The sequence below is a fragment of the Parus major genome, chromosome 11, assembly GCF_001522545.3.
Source record: "Parus major isolate Abel chromosome 11, Parus_major1.1, whole genome shotgun sequence".
Lineage (NCBI taxonomy): Eukaryota > Metazoa > Chordata > Aves > Passeriformes > Paridae > Parus > Parus major.
The window spans coordinates 18,508,144-18,532,491 of record NC_031780.1 but is presented as its reverse complement, the minus strand read 5'-3'; the positions used below and the strand labels follow the sequence as shown (position 1 = coordinate 18,532,491).

General features: G+C 41.7%; 2 long non-coding RNA genes across 2 annotated transcripts; both read right to left on the bottom strand.

Annotated features, from left to right (window-relative positions):
• Positions 1–3,762: 3,762 nt before the first annotated feature.
• LOC107209725 lies at positions 3,763–9,603 on the bottom strand. The gene is made up of 2 exons (XR_004499119.1): positions 9,450–9,603; positions 3,763–4,242 (listed from the first exon to the last, which is right to left on the bottom strand). It is a non-coding gene; the product is annotated as an uncharacterized LOC107209725 (long non-coding RNA).
• A 6,698-nt stretch (positions 9,604–16,301) lies between these two features.
• Positions 16,302–23,022, bottom strand: LOC117244994. The gene is made up of 3 exons (XR_004499057.1): positions 22,682–23,022; positions 20,532–20,639; positions 16,302–18,555 (listed from the first exon to the last, which is right to left on the bottom strand). It is a non-coding gene; the product is annotated as an uncharacterized LOC117244994 (long non-coding RNA).
• Positions 23,023–24,348: the final 1,326 nt, after the last annotated feature.

The following is a 24,348-nucleotide window of genomic DNA, read 5'->3' as shown; positions in this document are numbered from 1 at the left end:
CTGACAAATCTACAAGTAAATATCAGCAAATCTTTCAGTATTGCCAAAATCTTGGCCTAATGTAATAGCAATTCTGCTATAGGAAGAATTTTTATACCTAGCACTGAAAGCTGTCCTTAAAAATGAAATATATAAAATGAAAAATAAAAAAATCGATCACAGCCATCCTTAGCAGCACCATTTCTGCAGTGGGTTTACATTGCTAGGTATAAATTAAAGAGACTCCATAAGCAGTTTGCAATAATTTACTCAATTAGCCTTTTGCTTTCCCTGTCCATTTTATGTAACACTGGTGAGAAAATTGCTGGCTGCTATCTAGAATTGTTGACGAAAGCTTCTGGAATGCTTTGCATTCTTGTGATGGGGACCTTAGCAGAGACCACTGTCGGCACTCTTGGGTCTACAAGGTCAGATGAGTCACTGCAGCGTCTCCTTTTCACGTCTGATCAAGTGTGCAAAATCCTGGGGACAAATACTCCTGCACATTACTCTTATGTCCTGGGGATCTTCATTCAAAACCATTCAGAGAAAACAAGCATGAAACAAGGCTGCGAAGTGACATCATTTAAGAATTTCAGCAGAGTTACAAAAAACATCTGGGGGCCTAAACCAACCTTTTGCTACCCACATACAGTACTCTGCACAATGGAAACTTAATGTATTATTGTGGCCCAATAAACAATTTCAGCAGACCTGCTAATTCATTAGATGTCTCACCTTATGCATTTATAACAGCTTTGGACATCCCAAGATCTTTAATCCTCATCTAGGCCTCTTCCCTTAAAAATATGTGTCATCACACTGGATGTGCCACCATGGAAATGCAAAATAAGTGTTCTGTATCATCACATTTTTTTGGTGTGGAGTTGCACAAATTCCACCCCAGAGAGCTCTGGAAAAGAAGAAAATTACAGTAGCTTTAATCACAATAAAATATTCAGAAGGTGAAGCTCAAACACATAAAGGATTCCAGTTGTGAAAGGTTTTTCACTGTTGTTCAGTGCAAAGAAATAACCAAAGGCACCACTGAGCATTGTCAAACCCCTGCTGCATCAGCCTTCATGTATGTAGGATTCCACAAACCACTGCACTGGGATTTTATATTCATGTTTAAGCCAAAACCTAGTTCTTTTTCTTTGCTAGTGAGAGGGGAAGGGCATGAGCAGGGAAATGTACAGAGACTAGAGCATGGCAGAGAAAAGAGCAAGGAGAGAAGACAGTGCCCAAGGAAAACAATCACCTCTCTTTCATTTGGAGACAAATTGCTTCTCAGGGCTGGGTTTCATGAAAAGCAGCAGCTGAGCACGGCTCCTGGGGGAATGTGTTTGGCCTTGGCAAAGGCACTCAGCCTGGGGGCACAGCCAGCTCTTCGGACAACTCAATCCTGTCAAAGCTCTTGGTCCATGAGCAAGGTTTGCAACTCCCCACCCCTCAGGACACTTAAGGATCACCAGAAGTCAGAGACAGATCCACTGCCCCAGGTCCCATGGTGGAGTGGACACCCCCCTCGTGACCATCCTCGCGTCCCATGGGGAGCCCCATGTAACTCCAAGTAGCAGGAGAGATCTGGACCAGATATTGCACATGCAGACTCTCCCTTTAATGTTCATACCCAGGCCTCTCAGCAAAAAGCAGCAACACCACACAACAGCAGCAATCAGCCCAGCCACCAGCATCACTTTTGTGATGGACTGCATGCCTACCTCACCTCCACACAGATAAAAGTGTCTGCAGCCAGTGACAAGCTTATACAATTAGAATGCCTTCATTCCTTGATTTCTTAACTTTCAAAAAGATGATACTGAAGTAGAGGTGTGAAAACACAGAAGCCTTTCCATTTGAGAATGGCCCACTTCCCAGCTTTTAAAATACTTGCATACAGGACACTGCAGAATGCCATACAGCCACCTAGTGCTGGAAAAAAAATCACTTCCCACGTCTGGGACTGTTCTTTGCAGTCCCACAAATGCAGTTGAGACCAAGGGTCCAGCAAGGAGGAACAAAAGCCAAGTCTCTGCAAAAGTCATGACTGCACTTCCAGTTCTGGACTGCAGCAAGTTTGAGAACAAAACGGCTGATGAACCTCACACAGGAAACACACTTTTATCCCAATAAAGACAAGGAAAGACATCCCACAAATGTCATGACTGTGGCTGATGTTATCTGTGGCACATCTCCTCTGGGTTAGGCTGAGTAGCAAGCAGATCTCCTTATTTTCAAGGGTACCCAAGCTGCCCCCCCACTGCTGGCCCTCCCAACTCTGTATCACCAAACATGTTGCTCTCTTCCTGACAGGGAACTACTAAGATTTTCTTCAGTGAAAATCATCTCATTTCACAGCAATTCCTTGCCATGATGGGACCGAGACTTCCTGTCCTCGTATCTAATCATGGCCAGAAAATGAAAGTACAGCATGTTCCTTCCAAGTCACTCGCTCCTACATTCACCTGCTCCTAGGCATAGGCATTCACGTGGAGCTGTGCTGTGGAACAGATCAGGGAAACAATCTGGATTAAAATGCTTCCAGCAAAGCGAAAAAGACAAGAAAAAAAGGTTTGCATTCAGCCAGGTCCATTACCTGTGTCCTGTTCACCACTTGGGGAAACAGATGCTTGTGCCAGTAGGAGGCTGGGGCAGCCCTGGCACCTGATATTTTCAGCAAACTGCAGCTCCAGTCATCATCTCTGCCCCACCACAGCCAGAAACAGCCAGCAGAAATCTGGAAAATGCCCTGCAATGCCTCCACTAGGGCATAACCCTGATCAAAATCAGGTTAGTTAGTTAAAGCTTTCTTTGAAGCCTGTGTTTTTCCGTAGCTTCTAGATTGGTTGACTGGAAGATGGTAGAGCTAACCCCATTCAGGATGCATGCAAATTGAATGGCAATTTATTGGGGGGTTTTCCCTTTAGAATTTGAAAATATTCTGCCATGCAGCTAGCTAACCAGGTCTTAGAGGGACATGGTTTCTTGTTCTCTTGCTTATAAGGGAAACTTGAAACAAATTAAAATTATACTGGCCTCGTACTAAAGGTCAGCGTTGTGGGGAAAGATGACTTGTTCGGAATTCAGTCAGGAAGTTTAACACAAATAATCCAGCTTGAAGTTCTGTGAGAACAAGTCCCAGCCAACCAAAAAAAAAAAAAAAAAAAAANAAAAAAAAAAAAAAAAAAAAAAAAAGAGCAGTGCTGATAGAACTAATTTAAGTATTAAATCTCTTTTTTTTTCCAAGCATTTTTTTTTCCACTGATAAGCCTAGAAGATTTAAAGCTGCCATGTGAAAAATTATTTAGTTAGGTGTGAAAGAGATATATATTGGTACCTTCCCAGATAAAGCCAGGCTTTTATCAGAAGATTTCCACAGGAATGAGCAAGAACAAGCATGAGAAGGAGCAAAGTGTTTTGTTATGCATTACTGTGGAGATAGATTGCACTGTACAGAGTGTCACCAATACTTGTGGTAAAGCTTTAGGCTGCCCCAAACTATTTTAGCAAAATGTTTATGCCATGGAAAAGGGAGAAGAGCTAACAAAACCCAACAGTTATTTGCAAATAACTACTTCTTTGTTATATAGTGCCTTTATACAGATGCCTTCTGTATCTGTAAAGCTACATTAGCCTCTATAAGGCTACATCATAAATTACATTTGGAACTGTTCAAGGACTTACCTTAAAGCCTTTCTGGGCTTTCTCTATTCTAATCTCACTAGAAACAGGATGGCTCTACCTTCAAGTCACTACCAGCCTTGAAATAATGCCTTCAAAAAGAATTAGAAAGCATTTATGTTTTAGAGAATAGATTTGTGATTGTATGTATGTAAATACCTATGTCCATGTGGTTTTTTAATAAAGTCCATAGGGATACAGTGGGTTAAGAGAGCCCTCCCAAAACTGCAGAAAAGAGAACATGAATAGTTGACTCCTCACAGATTTATACATCTCTCGTAGGTCTGGCTGAAGCCAAAGGGGCTGTAAAGCATCTGCATCCAAAAGTCTATGTCCAGACTCCACCAGTTTGGTTTTGTTTTTCTGGCTGACCAAAAGCTGTTACCAAGAAACAAGCCTTTTGAGCCCCTCTGTCATTTCAGAGCATTCAGTTCCATCAGAAAGTGTCTGCTCACATCAAACTGGTTCTGCTTGGGACTGGAGAAATGTTAAAATCACATGAGCTGCAGTCTTCCTGTGGCAGTCACATCACCCAGTGAGCGTCAGGAGTGCCGGGGTCAGAGGCAAAATTAAATTGTCCTGCAGACAGAAATGACAGGAACAAACCAATAAGTCTGTCTTCTTCTTAAAAGAACTTCCTTTCATTTCCAGAGCTGCTGAACTGGAACAATAATCAATTCACTTTGAAAGTGAAGCTTTAAATTCACTTTCTATGCCTTAATCTAACAGGACAACAGACAATCTATCAAATCCTACTAATAAAATAGCTTTCATGTTTTATAGACAAACACTTGAGTAATTTTGCAGTTAAGAGTTACTGTGACCCACATTTGACCAGCAAATATGCACTTGATGAACGTGAATTAGCACAATTCGCACTCCAGGCTTCCCAAAGATGTCTCTGCTATGTCACCTGCACTCCCAGTGCCACCCCTTGCGATGCTGCACGATCGTGACTCGCTGCTGCCCTCTTTACTCCAGCAGCAGCTCCAGGATGAACACAGCAGCGCCAGGAATCTTTCTCCCACTCGGTTGCTCAATCTCCACTACTTGTTCTCTCTTCTCAGCAAGAATAACTCGGAGAAAGTTACACTTCGCTTAGAAGAAAACCCCCACCCTTTAGTCCGGGGTGGGGAAAACAGGACAGAAAGCAGAACTGACCCACTGAGTGCCCCCTCCCAAGCTTTTGCCACCCAAGGTGTTGTAATCAGACCATAACACGTGGCTGTTCCCTTTCAGCTCTAATGAAGCATCAGCAAATGGATAACATATCTACAGCCTCTCCCTGGCTCTGGGAGGCAGGTGCAGCCTCAAGAAAGATTCACAAAATGGATTCAGATGTGACAGATTTGTAAATTCCCAGGCAGCTATCCGGAAAAACTCGCCGCTGCCAAAAATATGCTCTTTGGAACATCACTGAATGTCTTCTGTGTTTACAGTAATGGTTTCACTTCGTTCAGTTCCTCAAGAGGAAGGATCAGAAGGACATCAAAGAAATATTAGATCTTAGGGTGTTTAAATGAAAGTGTCGGCAGCAGGGCTCTTGCTGCAGCTGCTTTGCAGGGAGAGACACCTGCAAGTGCTCTCCCAGAGCAACCGTGGTGTTTTCTAATGGATGTGGAACACTTATTTCAATGGGAATCCATTTGCAAATCCTCCCAAATCTCAATTTCCTACATAAGGTTGTACAATAAAGTACAACCACAACGGTTCCTGCTCTGCCTTGAACGGGGGGGGAGATGTTTTGTTTTGTTTTTTAAAATGGCTTTTGGAAGGTTAGTTTTCCTGTGCCATATAAAAATATAAATTTAATCCATGGTCACTTTATTTTTTGTTGACTTGAGACATTTTTTTTCAGCTTGTCTTGTTTCTCACACCAGCAAAAATGAAAAAATTCCCTGAAGTGTCATTTTTAATGCTGAACATTAGAGGCAAATGTTCCCTTTGGCCAAACCCTCAAAAGTTCCTTCAGCTCTGCCCTTCACTTGTAATTAAGAGTCAGACAGTCTATTAGCTATTCTATTTCATGATTAAGTCTACAATATACTGAAAAATAAGAAATAGCAACACTAACCCAAAGAGTAAAATTCCTCTCAAATCTTCATTTATATATGTCATTCCAGCAAAGCCCTTTGGCATGACTGTAGCACAGCAGCAATCTCTCTTTTATGCCCTGTTTTTCCAACAAACCTGTTAAACTTCAGGCAAACTTCCTAATGAAGAAGCCTTTATGTTTTCTTGCTCTTTGCTTGTGTAGAATATCTATGAAACAGAGAATTAAATTATCAAAGATGTCTTAAATGACACCTTATTCCTGAAAGAGAGTGACAACTCAAGACAGCAGAATATTTTGGGTTTCCCACAGAGCAAACAACAAAGAAAATCAAATAGAGTCCTAAAGTATCAGTTCAAGCCTATGAATCATGCCATGAGCAAGTGAAACAATCACCATTTCCAAGCACCAAGTCCTGACAGCATCTCCTGGGCAGCAGGGAGCTCACAGGGGTGATGGTGTTCAGGAGGTTTGGAGTTTGCCATTTGGAGCTCTCCACATCTGAAACAGCCCCACAGCAGAGCACCGTGGTGTGAAACCAACAGGGTCCTGAATTAATGCCTAATTAAGGATTCCCTTTGTATTTGTCAAACTCTCCTTCTCCACCAGAGGAAGGTGAGGCTCCCCACAGGACTGGCAGCTCTGTGCAGCACTGTCCCTCCAGTTAAAGAACAGTGTGACAACACTGACACACAACAGCTGCCCCAGAATGTTTCCTTACTTCCATGGGCCTGGGAGAGTCTCCAGTCAGCAACTCCCTGCTCAGTGTCACTTCTACCTTTCAAAGCCACTTGGGCCTTTTAAAATCTCCAGAGCAGCAGAGGCTGCATACAAGAAGGAAATAGGAAACCTCCTACTCCCTGACTACTTCTGCAGTTTTTAGGGTACTTTTTGCCATCTTGGAGGACTAAAATAGATCAGGCAGCCTCTTTTCCCATCCCTCCCCCTCCCCCACCAATTACTGATGAAGTCTTTCCATGGCTGAGAATGTTTCATAGGCCTCATGAGGAGCAGTAAATTAATAAATAAATACATATATACACAAACAAATGAACTAATAAATAGATAAATAGGTAAAACCTAAGGAACACTCCTCTCTTCCACATTCATTTTATGCCATAGCCACAAGCTCTGAAATGATACAAGGATGGAAAAAGGAATTCAGATGTTTACATGGAGGGTTAGATACCTGAAAGTGTAGTCCAGACTATATTAACTGCAGGCCCAAGAAGTCAGTTGCGTGTGAATAGATTTTAGTTGTTAAATCAGACTTCAACTGAGGTTTTAAGAGTTTCAAGAATTTATGCTCAGGTACTTGCCTCCTTTATTTTCCAGCTACTTTGTTTGTTACCACTTTTCCAGGCACACTGGGCCAAACCAGCCTTGCACTAACACAGGTGCCCTCTGCAGGAGAGAGGGACCAGGATAACCTGACACAGTCTGGAGGAGCTTGTTGCACCTCTCCCAGCACACTGCCTGTCCCTGGAGGAGCTCAGACCTGTCAGCTGCCCAGCCAGAGAGCCACATGAGCTGGCAGCACTGCTGCCTGCCTGGCTCTGCCTGAGCTCCTGCTGCCAGCTGTCACCAGGGCTCGTTTACAGGGCCAGTCCTTCTCTTCCCTTCCTTTTGGATCCTTGAATATTGTCCCTCCTGTCAGCAACCAGGGATCACCACAGCTGTTTTCACCAGCAATGCTGAGCCTTGCTCCCATCCCAAAGAGCTTCTCTGTCCATACACAATCCTTCAGTGACCTGAACTATGCATCTGTGTTTTCTTGCTTTGCTTGTAGCACAGCAATGTGATAATATTGCCAGAAGAGCAAAAGCTTGTATTGTGACTTTTTGGAAATGGGACATTTCTGGCAATCCAGTAGAATACTCTGGGAATGAGTCTCCTAAATTTCCTGATTGTCTCTAGGGGTGCAGGCCCAGACCATATGTGCACATCACAGTTTCCTGTGCAGGAATCACTGGTGTGCCCCATCACAAGATAAATCAGTTCCTGTGACTGAGTGGAAAATCATGGAGACAAAATGAAAAGATACAATCAGTAATTTCCAAATAGACACATAACCCTCCCATACTGGTTTTTATTTGTTTCTGCATGCCCAGCCTTCTGAAGTCGAACTCAAGAAATTGAAACTAATTCAGATGTTTTTGTGAAGTTTAAAAAAACACGTTGTTAGGAGTTTCACAAAGGTCACAAGGATATCCCGTTCATGGATCAAAGCATCCCTTGGCAAGTATTTGACAGTGGGTAAATAATTTCTGAGCAGAAGCCTGGCTGCTAATTTCAACTGTAAGAATAGATTCTTGCAGGAGCTAGTCCTCTTATTTTCCCACTGTGAAAACAGAGACTTGATGGAATCCAGGCAGTAACAAAGCTGTTGGTCTGGGACTTATCCAGGTACCACTAAGCATGTACCTCTCACAAACAAAGCAAAACCCAGGTAACAGGGCTATTAGCAGCAGAGAACTGCATCATTTGTAGTTACACTGGATTCATCCTGAGGAGAACAACAGCTTACAACCAGGATCACATAGATACACTGGGAAAGAGAGCAAGGGGGTCAGTATTTATACACAGGACCAAGAAAGCACTGCAACTTCACAAATAAACATATCAAGTGGATATTCTGAAAGGAACAAAATAGATGAAATAGCTTCATTCTTAAGAACTGCTGTAAAGTTTTATATGAAGAGCACCAAGAACTCTTTATCTTAATTAAAACCCCTCATAATGTTACAGGACATTTTGCCCAGGCCTGCACATGTACTGAAAAGAATTCTCTGCAGTCTCTTTATGGCTCCAAGCAACCCAATACCAAACCTGGGTGCTGAAGAGTCAACTAAATGACAACAAAGATGAGAACTGCATTTTGAAACTTGAGCCTCCCTCCAATTCTGTGCAGAACAAGTTTCCAAAGTTATTTCTGAAAGGAATAGGGCTCAAAGTGCAAGGAGACATTTGTTTCCAAGTCTGCTATCAAAGTTTGGAAGGGAGGCAGCTTGGGTTCCTGTCAGCTGGACAGAGAGCAGCTCCCTCATGCAATTCCTGAGGAGTGGGGATGGGGACAATACTTAACACATCTGCTCCTGCCTTCTCTCAGTGCCTGTCTGAGCAATTTGTTTAAGCCCCAGTAACCCATCCATTGAGCTGGAACTGCAATATCTGTCTCCCAGTGCTATCCCAAGAAATAATTTGTTGATTTCTTATGCTGATTGACTCTGTGGTGATGGACACCAGGTGAGATTTAGAAACAGATGTCTGTAGAAAGGGAGAAAATACAGCTCTGGATAGGCAAATGTGTATTTACTACTTATGTAAATCCAGCTCTGTATCACATAGAACTTCTACTTAAGAGATATAATTGAAGGAGGGTTTCTGAATGAATTGAACTACAACAGAAGGTTTTTGTGGCTTTTCCTGCCAGAATTCCAACCAAGGACTGTGCTTTCCATGGCAGTATCCCCACCAGTGCTTGTGAGACAACTGAGAGGATATTTTGCACTGGACATTTATTCCCTCCTTTAGAACAATGATGAGGTTAAAAGGGAACCATTCAAGTGGACATAAGGTGCACTGCAGCAAACTAACTTGGTGTGAAGATTAATTGAGATCAAGATTTCCTTCCCCACTAGCAAAGACCCTCACAAACCACATGTGAGAATCACACAGCTGATACTTAAGGAGGAAAGACTTCTGATATAAATCAATAAAGTTATAATATTACCAGCAAAAATTAGAAGTGAGATTCTCATGAAGTTTCTGTATCTGACAAAGCCTTGATCTGAGCTTCCACAGCACCAGCACATCCCTGCTGCTCCATTCCTAAATGGTAAGATTCAGAGTGGTGTCTTGCTGAAGTCAAATGACACCACAATAACCTCTTCAACACCTGAAAAAAAATAATGTTGCTTAAAACCTTAATCAAGACTTGAAACTAGCTGGGTGACATGTGAATTTACTCCAGTTCCAAGGGAAGTACAATTTAAGAGCATTACAAGTCATTCATCTCAGTGAACCAAATAAAAAGAGTGTGCCTGGGGCAAGCACTTCTGAGCTCAGATGTGGCAGGTTTTAGTTATGATTACTTACACTCTTTTTATCATCCCACACCACTTTTTAGCTCAGTTAAGGACAGCTGACAACATCTACCAATACACAGTTGACAAATACTACAAAATTTTCTGCAGTACAAAATTAGGTGCTATTATTTCACACCTATTTTCCTCAATGCTTTTCTTGTCAATTCCAGCTCCTTTCATGGCTTCAGGTTCACTCTTCTGGAAACCAGTCTGGTCAGTAATTCTAATCTCATTCATTTCCCAAAAATAACAGCAGAGTACAACACAATCTTTCTTAATATTTCCAGTAGTGGAGACTGTGAGGAAAACAAGGCTCACAGGAAAGAAATGCACCAGTACAGAGAAGGATGACCAAGGTGACTCCAGCCAGAAGGTCCCAAAGAGCAGCTGAGCACTGTTAACTCCCACAGAAATCACCCTCAAAGAACAGGTCACTCCAGACCTAATGAGTGACCTCAGTCCTAACTGGAACAGATCAAGGACAAGGGGACTCTTCGGTGACAACCAGAAAGATCTGTATCTTGCACTCATGTTTTTGTTTTTCCTTAGAACCCACACTGCATAAGGAACAAAACACAGAACATTGTTTTGGCACAATTCCTCTCAACAAACAGAAATGGCCATCATGAACACAAGAGAACATGCTGGGGACTTCACTGGGATGTGGGATCCCCAAATTCAAGATTTTTCTTGCCATATTGCAGAGACCTGGACTGAAAATCTGCTTTATCTCAGACATAGCAGGCACTTGTTTTCTCATGTCCCAGGTGCAAGCGATCTTTCTTCTCCCAATATTTCCTCCTCCATCTCCTGGTCCCAGAGATACTCCAGTCAAGTGATGCATTTTGATTACATTTTTTTCAGCCCCAAATAGTCTGACAATCTCTAATATTAGCATTTATCTCCTCTCCTTATTCCCTGTGGTCACATCACTTTGAATTGTGCTGTGTGAAAAGTTATTGTCTTGGATACAAAAGCACAGACAGAATATTTATAATACTTAGGAGACCAGCAAATTTCTGTGTTGCTGATCATGGAGAATCACAGATAGATAAAATCCACATGTACAAGCAAAACTAGGGCAAAAATCTTAGTTTTAAAGTTAGGAGGAGCCTTTTACCACATATATTAAAATTAGCTAACAGTGACTTTTGGATCAGTGAATTCCTTGCAAAGGTACTCCTTGCATGAGGGACAGTGCCTGACACAGAGTCACCATGTATTTAATACCATTTATTGTTTTATCCAGGAAAAAAAAAATCACATTGTGTTAAAAAAGCTGATAAACACACACCCACCCATGCTTTCAAAAATGTACTTCTTAAGATGATATTTTTATCTTGCATCAAAACTAAATTTCAAATTTCATGTTTATGTGGCCATTTCTCAGGTATTGGTATAACTGCGAAGAAACCATGAAACCACCTACAGACAAATATTAGTAGAGAAATAATTTGACATGAATTGATAATTCAGTTGGCAAACAGATAAGCATAACAAACAGTTACATTTACTGCAGGAGTGTTCAAATACAGGTTTCCCACATGGCAAAATCTGAAAACACCTTGCATTTCAAGTGCAGCTGTTCTGCTATTAAGTAGGAAATAGACTTTTAAAATTAAAATCCTGTTAGACATGCAGGGAAAGTTTTGGCAAGACAGATTGTTTTTCCATCATTAGATGAAATTTTGAAAGCTGTTTCCTAGTGGAACATTTCACTGCAAATATTTTGGACACTTTCATGTGACTTGAAAGTCAACTGAGATACATGCTTGCATCTCTTATGGTTATAAGATAAATAGCAGTTTTCTGAAGATAAAAATAGCTTTCCTTTCCAAGACAAAACCTGGTTTTCAGAGGGAAAAACACTAAAATATTTCACAGGGGTAGATGCATCTATTTCTTTTTTTAAATAAATCCTTCATGTAGTTATAGTTACACAGTGGCTTCATTTAATGTTCAAGATATAATTTAAGTGGAAACTCATCTTCCAGAACATTAAAAAAGGTCAATGTCCATGTTTGAGTGCCTGGTAGAAGTACAATATCGCCTGAGAACTTATGGTTAGGACCTTATTATCCTTGAATACCTGAACAGGGCAGTGTATTCCTTTCCTTGGACACGAAGTGATGCTTCTGAAAAAGCAGAGGTCACCATAATGTGTCTGTCACACATCAACACTTCTGGCCCAGCACTGCACTGTCTGCACTGATTGCACAGAGACTCCCTCTGCCCCTTCAAAGCTCATCAGCTTCTGCTGCCACAGGGATGAGATTCATCTCCAAGGGAAGAGCCAGGGACTGCTGAGAAAAATGGGAAATCAACAGCAGGAGCAGATAATTGTAATGAAGGACTCTGTCATTCACATTAGGAAAAAACCCAAGCAAACAAATAAGCAAAGCCAAAACTTGAACACATTGTGTTTGTACAGCCTCGGGATGGGAGGCAAATGAGCTGCTCCTCCAGGGCTGGGAACCTTCATGTGCAAGGGGAAAGATGCAGCTGATTCCTTGCTGAAGTTCAAGGCACACACAGGATTCTTCTCTCAGTAGTGAACTTTAACCACAAAAATCCACCTGAGTAACTCCTAAGTCAAAAACAGACTTGGAGCTTTCTACAAAGCAATAGAGAGTCTTTGAAAACACCAAATATAGCCCTCAGTCAGTGCAATAAGAATTCAGTAATCTTTCCCAAAAATTGACTGAATTTATCAAAGACTTTTATAGAATCACAAATAAACATCTTTTTGCAAGTTCAAAATGGGTATTTCCCATGGAACAACTGCCTTTTCTACCAGTTATGCCCCATTCTAAAATCAGGAGGGGAAAGTTGATAAAACCTGGGCTGATCCAGAGAAAAAAAAAAAGGGGATTTTTTTCCTAGTAATGATTTAATTCCTCTCACTTTTTGGAGTATTTTTGATAGCCTTTCCAGTACAGGTTTTAAGGGGTTTATTTCAGATCTCAGGACATGCAACACTAGCACTGTACTCTCTGAGCAAAAGCAGCACTCAGATTACTAGGAGATGTCAGACAGGGACATTTCCTTGGTATTTTGGGGCATGGGCAGCTCAGTCTCTCCCTTTAGAAGAGAATACCCACATCCAGGGCAATACCAGCTAGCTGGAAAACAAACAAACTTCTTAAGGCTTTCCAACCAAGCCATCAAAACAGACAATACAACACACAGAGAATGAGTCACACACAGGTGCTTTGCTGGATTCAGCTGTACTGAGCATTCCCAAACTGCACAGGGAGACTCAGCTGTGTGGTGAGGGGTGTTGAGGTTAAACCTACAGAGTTCATGGGACATGGGGGTGTTTTGGGTGCCTCCAGCTGTGCCCAGGACTTGGCTGAGATGGGGAGGTGACAAAGAACAGAAACTGGAAGTGATGCCCAGTCCCAGGGGATCACATGGGGGTTGATGCCACTTATCCCATCCTGAGCTATCTCAAACGACACTGGGGCCGTTTTCAAACCGGACCAAGCATCTGGGTCTTTCTTCAACATAAAAACTCCTTCATCAGGAAAGAGAAACAGGGAAAGACTTTACAGTTCTCTCTGAAGATCAGACCAAGGAGTGCATCACAGCCCAAACCATCCATCTTTGGAAGAACAGCACAAATTTATTCCAGTTTATATAGACATTATGAGGGCCACACGCTACCAAAGGAGTGCTGCAGAGGAGCCCTGTTCCTGGGCTACATGAGTCAGGCTGCCAAGAACAGCACACCAAACCCACCCACTCCTGGCCATGGGATCCATCTGTTCAGTTGGGAAGAGATGTTTCTATGACACCACATTCTTCTGGCATGCTGCTCAAGGAATTAACAACAACACAAGGAGTGGGAAGTTTCTCTGTGGTTTACAAAACAAGGAGGGAAAAAAATCCCAATCCCAAAGAAATCCATGACTAATATGATATATTCAAAAAGAAAATCACACAAAAATCTCTATCCATGACAAGGTTTATAGATATCAAAATAGTAAACAAGAGCAGCAGCATTCAAAGTAGATCACAGACTGTGGAAAGTCAGCTTTAGTTCCCAATATTCGGATGGAAATTAAACATTTCTAGCCCTACAGAAGCATTATTGACAACCTGCAGCTAAAATTCTCTTTTTCTAAAAGATTAGTTCTAATCTAAACTAAAAACTGTATGATATCCAATATTCATCTTTATAACCACTGAGGATTTTAAAGGGCTTTGAATTCTGAGACTATTTGGGATCAAAGTCTCTTGAATGAGCTGGGAGGGAAACATCAGAGCAGTTCCTGTCTCCTTTTGCTCCTCCATGTGTGCTTTCCCTGACACCAGAGCTAATCATCACTGCAAAACAGATTTTAAAGGAAGTGCTTACACACTGGGGATCCCAACACCAGGTGTGACCATGGGGGACCCGCCGGGAATTCTGTTCAATATGATATTTATGGCAGTGTTTGTGCTTGTGCAAAATTACAATTCAGAGAGAACTGCAGTCACAAATCTGGGAGCTTCTTGGGAAGACAATGATGGCACCATTCCCATTTGGTGCTAGACGTGACTTCAGTATTCAGAATTGAAAATGCGTCCAATGAAACAAACCAAACACTCAAAACCCACCACAAACATACAGATGTGAGTCACTACATCCTAATGCACTCAAAAAAATTCCAGCCATCAACCATAACCATCCCAATACCCAAAACCCAACACAACAACCCACAAAAAGAGAGAGCATGTTGATTAAAGTATGTGCTATTCATTATCCAGAGTGCAACATGATATAAAAAGATTCATCTCAGCCTACTAGTAACATTACTCACACCTGCATGAATGTAACAAAAAATTATTTGTAGATATGAAAGGTTTACCTGGAAATCAACATGATAGTTCCCATAATTCAAAGCTATATTGTTAGATTTTGGATGTGAGACAGCTCAGAGGGCAAGAAAAAGACAAAAGAGATCACGTTACTTTGCAGCTCCAGCTGGATGGGAACAGAGTTTTTCCAACAGTAATAGAGAAAAGGATTTTTACATGCACCTTGCAGTATTTATGAACAGCTGGGCCCAAACAAACTTCTTTATGCAAACAGGCACTTGAATATGTAAATCAGCACTTACACAAACAGATTTCTATGTGCACAAATATTTTCCCATGAAAACTGCTCCTTTCTAAAGCCAAATCTGCTCCCATTCAAACCTATGGCAAAATTTCTTTTGACTTCAGAGGAAGCAAGAATAGAAACCCAACCTCTACAAAAACATTCTCAAGTTTGTTTGGGGTTTATCCTTGGGTTTGTTTTGGTTTTGCTGCTTTCTTTCAAACAGACCTACATAGAGAATGGTCCATCATCTCGAAGATCATTCAGCAATAAGAATAGATTTATGGGAATTTATTTCTAGAAACTTCTCTCAACACAAGGTCAGAACAGCTTTCCCAAGTGCTTATTTCCTGTAGCCTGCACTCATACTCACATTGCTGGATGCACCCAAAGGCCCCAGGAGGTTTGTCTATAAATTCAGAAAACTGAGAGCCCTTTGCATTTGGGATTCATTCACATTTTCATCCCAGAGAATACACTGTTTTATTTTAACCATAAAAACCATCAGGTTTTTTACTCCTATAAGGAGTTTGATGGAATTCTGGTGTGTCAAACACACTGAAGCCCAAGAAGATAAAACCTGTCCATTAGTCACAGCTACCTTTGCTGAAGCTCTGCACACCAATACCAATATTTGCTTATTCATTTCTTTTCTAACAACCCTTCTGTATTTTTCCAGTCTACAAAACTAGTTTTATCAGTGCCTAAAAAGTACTCAGGAAAAGTGATCCATAAGACACAAAAATGCAGCAGGTTTCCCATGGCTACCCAAGCTATTAAATGTTAGATCAGGTCTGCAGGCAATGAAATCATAGCACCATTACCATTGCCTTGTGGGAGCAATAATTCTGGGTGGTCTGTAACACTACAGCTCCCAGCCCTGAGATAGTATGACCATGTTGTCAAGTAGAGCCTCCCTAGGAGTGTAACTAGGCTGAGCCTTTTTGACCTCATAGATAAATAGGTTTTGTTGAAAGCTGTTCTATTATTTTTCAGATTAGCTTGGACTTGCATTTGCTTCATTCTCTGCCATGGGAGTGGGAGAAAGCGAGGCCTTGAGATATCCAGTACGTGTTTATCCAGCTGCGGTAGCTTGATTCTCAAAGTATAACTGTCAACATCTCTGCTCCCTCATGCAAATCGAAATTTGTAAACAATCCTAATAATTCCTCCTCCCTCTTGTTCGTTGTAGTTTTGCATTCCTAACTGAGCAGCCACAGCGCTCAAAGCACGGAGAGCAGCGCGAGTTAATCCAGCCTGACTGTGGTGGAAAAAAAATGTACCAAAACCATGGACTTCCAGAACAGACTGTTCAATGCTAATTTTAAATCTTGAAACACAGTGCCAGTCTGACATCAGTGTGGTATTTTTTCATATTTTCTAAATAATCAAGAAAAACTGTGTTGTTTTTGGGTTTTTTTTTTTAAACATTTGATTCAGCTTCCATTCCCTTGTGTAAATAGCCATAGAACATTGATCAATTTTTTTAACTATGTAAACAGGATTGCATTTTGCAGGAATTTTGCAACCACCATAACTCATAAAATCAAATTTCTTTATCTAATTTATCCAGAGTTTGTTTTTTCCCTAGTTGTACTATGCTGGAGCAGAGGGTCAGTAAGTCTCCTTACAAAGGATATCCCTTCAGATCTCTGTATGGCGAGCAAGCCGTTTGTTACCATTTTTCCTTTCATTAAAAACCCCAGAACTTGGAGGGCATCATGCACCATCACTGAAGACATTTCATTCCAGCCACAGTAAAAAGCTCTTTCTAGCATTTATTTAGTTTCAGCAAAGACCTGATATTGCAAGTATTTATATATGGACTTAATGGGGAATAGCTTTAAAGCCTAATGATCTGCCAAGACTAGTCCTGCACATAAACATTTGTAGCACAAGGGATTAATAGCCTCAAAATGAGAGAGAGGGCTCTCTTTAAATGTAACTTTTTAAAGATCTTGTTAAGATGTTAAGACAAATAGTTCTTTGAGCAGCAAAATAAAATACTATTTCTCATACAATTTATGTCCCAAGATTGAAGTCCTTAGAGGATTCTCTAATGAATACAATTTTTCCCTCAGAAAAAGTTAAAGTTCTTTCCTCTTTCTCTGCAGCTATTTTCATATCACTTTTAAGAACAACCAAATTTGGTTAGAAGTTGGCCCAAAATTCAGAAGGGGACTGATAAAGTAATGTCAAAAATCCTGTCTCTGGCATGATTTCCTTAGAAAAACCTTATTAATGCTATGGAAGTCTAAAAAGAGCCCCCAACATAACACCTGTGTTAGACCTTATCAAAGCCCCAGCTGTAAAGGAGGTGTCTAGTCTGTGTAAATGGAATTGACAGGTGAAAACCTGACATCTGGATCCCTATCCTCATTTTCTCCATTTTTTTTTTCTTTCTTCTGACATGTGACAATGAGGCAGTTCCTTAGTTTAACTATTTCCCCTTTTCCATTATCACATCCTAGAGGTTTCCACTTTTCTTCTGGAGAACACACACATTTTGGTTTGTCCATCTGCCAGCAGTCTCCGTTGCTACCCCTAGAGCTCTCAGGAGCTCATTCCATCACACACACAATGACATCTGAAGACCACAGGCTATTCTGCACACTCCTGTTCCCCAAATTTGCCACCTGACTAGAGTTGCACAATCTTAACAGCAAATACCATATTCACAAAGATGCCAGAATTGGCACAAAGGGCTACTGAGGGTCACATTTCCTCTTTCCCTGGTAAACAGCAAAGGACCTACTGTGCACCAGGCACTGAACCTTGGTCCAGATTCTCTAGATGTATGAAGCTGAGAAATTACAACCAAGTCTCCTGGGAAGCAGAGGTGGGATGTTGCCTCCTCCTCCTGGACCCAAGGGGTTGTCCTTCCGCGTTCAGTCTCAGTAAGGGTGGAATGTGATGTGAAGAAGAATCATCTCAAGCTCCCAGGTAAAATCATTCAGGTCTGCATGACTGCAACAAAGACAGCACACATGGCTGGTGTTGCCCCTGGGGCCTGACCCCCTTGGCATTTGCAGAATGTGAAGCTCCAGCCAGCAGTTGCTGCCAGACTCCATGGAGGAGGAAAGTTACAGCTTCTCCAGTTCCAGTTCTTCCTGAAAACAACCTGAAGCTGATCTGTTTACTCAGACATGCAATGGGCCATCCATTCTTCCAAACAGTATTTTTATCTCTCATTCTTGTCCTTGAATTCCTTTATTGTTGATGTAAATATGAGAAAGAATTTAAATTATTTCTACTGTGTGAAGTTTTCAAATGTCTATTTACTGTTGCAATTTCATACTCTGCTATCAGGCCAAATTTCCTGGTAGTATTTGTCACTATTAATCTGAAAAACTTGCTCTTGGCACACTATTTAAGTAATTGTGAGATTTCATCAGCGATGCTCACAAACTGGCTGTACTCTGCAAATGCAGGGTTACACATATAGCTTTAAAAGAGCCATTTACAAAGGGCAGACACTTGACACACAGATCAAACATTTTCAGACACACTTTGGCAAGCTTCAGGTTGTGTCTTTATAGTTTGTCCCTCACATTTCCTGAGCAGCAATATCTTCAAAGAATTCCATCCAGGCAGCGAGCCGTGACTCCGCTTCCTGACGTTGTGTCAGCCCTCCATAACCAAGCTGGGCTTTTCTGAGTCATCTTCTGAAAAATCACAGATCTCTGTCAGAGTAGCAGACCTCTGAAAAAATTATTTCTAGGACATTCCCACCAAGAGATGTCAATCCAGTGGTGCTTCCCTGCACAGGGAGGACAGGCAGTCTATCAGCAGCTGCTCTGAATTGGACCATGCTAGTGAAACAGTTCCTGAAAATGCCTTGTTCTCCTCCTCATCACCTTCCTGCCCTTGGGAGGGTGGATATTGCCCAATTGCTCAGCCCCTGTCTCTCCTGACTCAGAGCATGTGAATGGCCCCCAGCAGGGTTAATGAAATGAGAACAGCAGCAGCCTCATAAATCTTCATGAGGATGGATGTGTGTCCTGGTCTGCATCCCATTAGTGGCTGATTTTTTAAAATAAATAAAAAAATCTCAGTGACACCTGGACAGGACACCAGGCAATCCTCATTTTCTATCCCCAAAAGGCTGATACCTTAGTCAACCAAATGTTCATATATGAAAAACAAAATAAGGGTGTAGATCTTTTGGGAATCTCATCCAGCTTCCAAAAATGATTCTTAAAATCACAGAATGGTTTGTAAGGGACATTTAAAGGTCAAGTCCAAATCTCCTTCAATGAGTAGGAACATCTTTAACAAGTTCAGGCATCTCAGAGCCCTGTCCAACTTGACCTTGAATGTTTCTAGGGATGGGGCATCCACCCCCTCCTCAGGCAACCTATTCTGCTGTTTCATGAGGAAGGTGATGAAACATTTCTGCCTTGTATTGAGGCTGAAGTGACCCTATTTTAATTTAAAACAATTATTCCTTGTCCTTTTACCATCATCAGTACAGATCTTCTTAAATGTCTGTTCCCATCTTTCTTATAAGTCCCCTTCAAGTATTGCAAGGTCACCATAAGGTCTTCCCAGAGTCCTCTCTAAGCCTAAATACAAGCCAGGATTTTCTTTTTTTCTTTTTTTTATTGCACTTATTAATGTATCTACATAAAACTTGAGTTTGTATTTTGTAAATAAAAACTTGATGGTTGTTTTCTGCAGGAAATAAAAGTTATTTTCCAGGTTCCTACAAATGTTTTGGGTGAAAATTTGGGATTTCTGTGTTACAGGAAAAACCCAATGCAACGATGTCAGTGGTACAGCACTATATGTATTACATTATAGTAGTTTAAACAATTATTTCTTTTAGGTTTCAAGGTAGGCATACAGTCACTCTGGAAGAAACTCCAGTGGTCTTAGAAGTGCAAGAATTTTTATGCAAAATAAAATGTAAACATTATGTCTTGTTCAGATATGCTTGAGAGTAAATTTATTTGTTTATATTACTACTAATTTTTATTTTAAATAGCTGTGAAGTCTATTGAATTGTGATGGAACCTGATATGACATTTTTACATATTCCTTCTAATTAGCAATAGGGTGCTCAGTAAAAGAAAGAGATCTTTCAGATTGAAGAATTCCAAACACTAATTTGTGTTTCTAAAGTTGTATTCTTCTGAAGATGATTTATTCTTCTGCAAAGATTTACTAATGTTCACTTATGCATTATTAATTTAATTAATAATATTATTAAGAAATTATTAGAGAACTCAAGAATTCTGAAAAGGTTTTTCTATTTAGAAAATGGTAAATCACCTAAATTTATTTCAAAGTACAGAGGCGGACAAAGGTCCCTTAACATCAGCATTAATAATCATCATCTCTCTGTGGAGAGATGAATTCCCTGCCTCCAGTGTTTGCAGGATCCCCGGAGCGCCAGGCCCGGCAGTGGCGGCCCCTGAAGCCCCGAGCACAGAGGGACCTTCCCGGCCTCCCGGGACCCCCCAACCGCGCACCTTTTCCTGCTTCAAAGAGGAACCAATGGGGCCCTGCCAGCTCAGCTGCTTCTGACTCCTCGGGCAAGCAGGAACCAACCCTTCCACCAACCAAACCGAGGTGGGTGGATTCGAGTCACTCAGAGCAATCCGGAGCTGCTCTGATCCGCAGCAGCGAGGGCACTGACCTGCTCCTGGCCCAGGGTGGAAGGGCTGAGCTCCAGCAGCTTGTGCAGCCTGCCCAAGGAACCAGCACAGGGCAACAGGCAACGGGAACCTCTATTTACTGAGCTAAGCTGCAAGAGAGAGGAGATTTTGTTCACTTGTGTTGCTTAATGTGAAGTTTCAAGCTGGCCTCGAGTCTGAGCTGTTAAGAAGGGTTTCAAATAATTCATAGAGAAGAGAGGAGATTCACAGAGAAGAATGGAAAACATTTTGAACGTCATTACCTTTTTCTCTCCATCACGGAATCGAACAAGGGTACAGTAGCACTGTAGGTTTTTATTTTAACCTAGGTTCTTGCCAAAACCTGTACTGCAATGCCCCTGTCATGCTAAAAGTATGTAAATGCCAAAAAACAAAGAAAAGCTGCATGACTGCATTTGTCCCTCAAAAAAAAAAAAAAATATGCTTCTTTTGCCCTCCAAAGTTTTGCCCTTATTCCTTCCTTTTCCTTTCATTATAATTTTTGTCTCCCTGCGATGTCTGAGATTTCTTTTTAATCTTTCAATTACTCCCCAACATCCATTGTCTCAACCCTCTACACTTCTGCTTTACATGCAGCCCGTGTCCTGCAAGCATGTGAGGAGGCCAAATACCAGGCATCTTGGCACAAGCTAGTACTTTACACCTATTCACAAAGAGAAAACATTCCTCTTTTCTTAAGGAAGAAGGAAAAATAAAAAGAAGAGGGAGCAGAGCTCTACCAAGTACTCATAGCAAAGAGATGAAGTAATGTTTACACCCACCATTTCTAAAACATGTCTGGTCTTTTAATAACAACCTGTCAAAGCTGAAAATTAAGAGCAACACCAATACAGTAGATCCATTCTTTTTAATTGTTATGCATACTGTAGCTATTTCCTTAGCTCCTGTAGCTGTCCCTCTGTGCTGGCTGCTTCCCATCCGCAGGAGAAGAGGGTTTCCTCAGGATGGCCTAGCCACTGCAGGGCGAGGCTGTGCCCAGGCTGGCCCCATGGCCACCAGCAGTGGTGTGGCACAGCAGCACATGAGAGCTCCTCAAAGTCCTTCACCAGTTTAGTCCCAGACCAAACCCCAGAAGTGCAGGGAGAGAGCAGAGGAGTCCTCAGAGAGCACTGGAGCAGTCTTGGAGAAAGGGTCTCCAACAGGGGAGGGCAGCTCGGGGCCAGCCGGGAATGGGGAATGCCAAGCACAGAGCAGGAGCAGCATTTGCTTCCAGAAAGACCCAACTGATAAAAGAGGTGGGAGCTGGGACCCTGCGCCCAGGAGTGTGGAGGAGGAAAACTCTGTCCCCCTGGGCAGCCCTCCAGGCAGGGCAGCACAGAGCAGCTCTGCCAGGCTTCAGCCTGGCACGCAGCAAGGAATTTGTTCTTCCTCTACCCTACTCTGCCAACAAAGCTACCACAAGCAGTGAGCCAGAGAAAGAGCTTTGTCCCATAGTGTGAAGGGTTTTAGCATCAAAGTACCCTTTTATTGCAGAATTCCTTCTTATGAAAGTATTAGTTACCTGCTATCTAGTCATGAGCTTTATTTTAGGGGACGGTCAACACAATGCTATTCCCCAAGATTTAATCAGTTATTTTTGGAATTACATTTTCTTATTCTTCTCAAAACTGGGTACTTTGCACACGTGAATGTGGTTAAGGCCTCCCATGGGCACAGGCAACATCAGCTCATTGACTTGCTCTGGCCATCAAGGAAAGAAATCTCAGAGGTATAAAATTTCTCAGCTAAGAAACCCACAGTAGAAATATTTACCCCATCCCTTTTCAGCTCTGAATTTTCAACCCACTAAACTGACAAAAATTTTAACATCTGATATAATTTCCTTCTCTTAGATAGTAAGACGCATCAACCCTCTTGTCTGTAGAATTTACAGTATAACCAATAATTACGTGCCTTTTATTTGTTTTTAACATTACCAAAACATGCACTACCTACCGTTCTGACAAAAAGCACCAGTTGTGAACACAGATCAGTACAATTAATTTCTTTAATGACCAAATCAATACCACATCAGAATAATTCCACTCACACGTTTCCACAAATCCATCTTCCCAAGCAAACACAGACACTCACACCAACTGGACAACAATTTTTTCTTGATAAAGAGGGGGAAAAAGTCCTCAGCACATACCTGGGAGCAGCAAGACCTCTGGCCAGGAGGGCAAGGTGGGAGCCAGGGGCAAAGCAAGGCCGGCAGGGACCTCCCAAACAAGCAGCACAGTCCCACAGCCTCTGAGCAGGCAGAGCAGGTCCAGTTGCATTACCTGGGGTCAGCCACAGTCCTGCACTCACCAGACAAGTCTGCAGTGATGAGGCAGGACCAAGCTCAGGCCAGGAAGCCAAGCCAAGGCCAGGGCAGGCAGGAACACAGCCAGGTACAGGCACACACTCAGGCAAAGAACTGAGCTTAAGTGGGACTCCTAAAAAGAGAGAGGCCCCAGGAAACCTCCCAGTTTTTTTCACACCAGTCTGACTCACAGTTCTACAGCTGCCCCATATCAGAGCTGGCCTTGATCCCAGCTGGGGGACACTCAGCACCTGAAATGCACCTCCTGGAGCCCAGAGTCCCACCACACTCTCATCCTTCTCTCCTGTTCCCATCATCACCTCAACTGTGCTCCTCAAATGAACTCTGCTTCTCAAATTTTTAAGTAGGATAGCTTTTGCATTTTTGTTGCACACCAATCGGCTGATTTTTGGAAGGCAATGTGACTGGTGTAACAACTATGAACGTGAATGGATTAGGTCCACTGACGTTCATGAGCATCTTGGGCAAATATAAATAGGATTAGCTACTAATATTTAAAAAACATAAAGACATCATTAATATTTAAATAGGAAAGATAAAGTCTTAATATCAGCCTCACTTAAAAAAACCAAGCAGACAACAAAAAATCCCAACCCCAAAAACCTATGATTTTTACACTAGTTCATGTTTGCAAAGTTCAGTTGAATTCTCCTGTATAATTGCCATTTCCAAAGGCCTGTGCTCCACAAATACACAGCAGTATCTGAGGAAGCTGGTGGTTACATGCTTGACTTTTTCAAATAGCAAAACCATACTCTCAAACATCTTCTGTAAAACAAGCAATGTGGAGAACAAACCAGGGTTTATTCTCAGGTCAGGCTAACTCAGCAGAGGGAGGTGTCTCCTCCAGGCTGGCACTAGCTGAGCACAGCTGTGAGAGAGCAAAGCAGCTCTCAGGTGATGCAAACCAGCCAGAACCATGGCACAGGCACCAGCCTCGTATCTCCATTTGCCCTTGGCAGCAAACTGAAATTTGAAACACGTTACTTGGAAGATATTTCTGCCTACTCCTATTTTCTAGTATTGAAGGAGTTTTTTTGTTCAAAGAACACAGACTTTGTTTGAACCTGACATTTCTGTAAAGCTCTACATTGTTGTGGTATTGAAAAGAAATAGTTTTAAAAGTTAAAAGAAGAGATTTCTTGCCAACTGGGATTTATTATTACGTGTTTTCAAAAATATTGTCTGAAAGAGTGCTGATAGTCTTGTGGCTATGAGAACTGCACAGTTACTATAAATTATACAAATGATTGTATAAGGACTACACTGCTCCACAACAGTGACCAGTTTTCATAGTCAGACTGACATCTCTAGATCTATTTCAAATTATTCATTCTTTAAAGGTTTTGTACTGCTGTTCTTTCCTTAACAGATCTGTATTATTAAACTGAAACTCGGTTGAGCACAATGAAGGAGTGAATTAAAAATGTGGAGTGGATGCCATGTGTCACAGTCAACAATTTATTAGCTGGCAATCAATAAACCTCTCC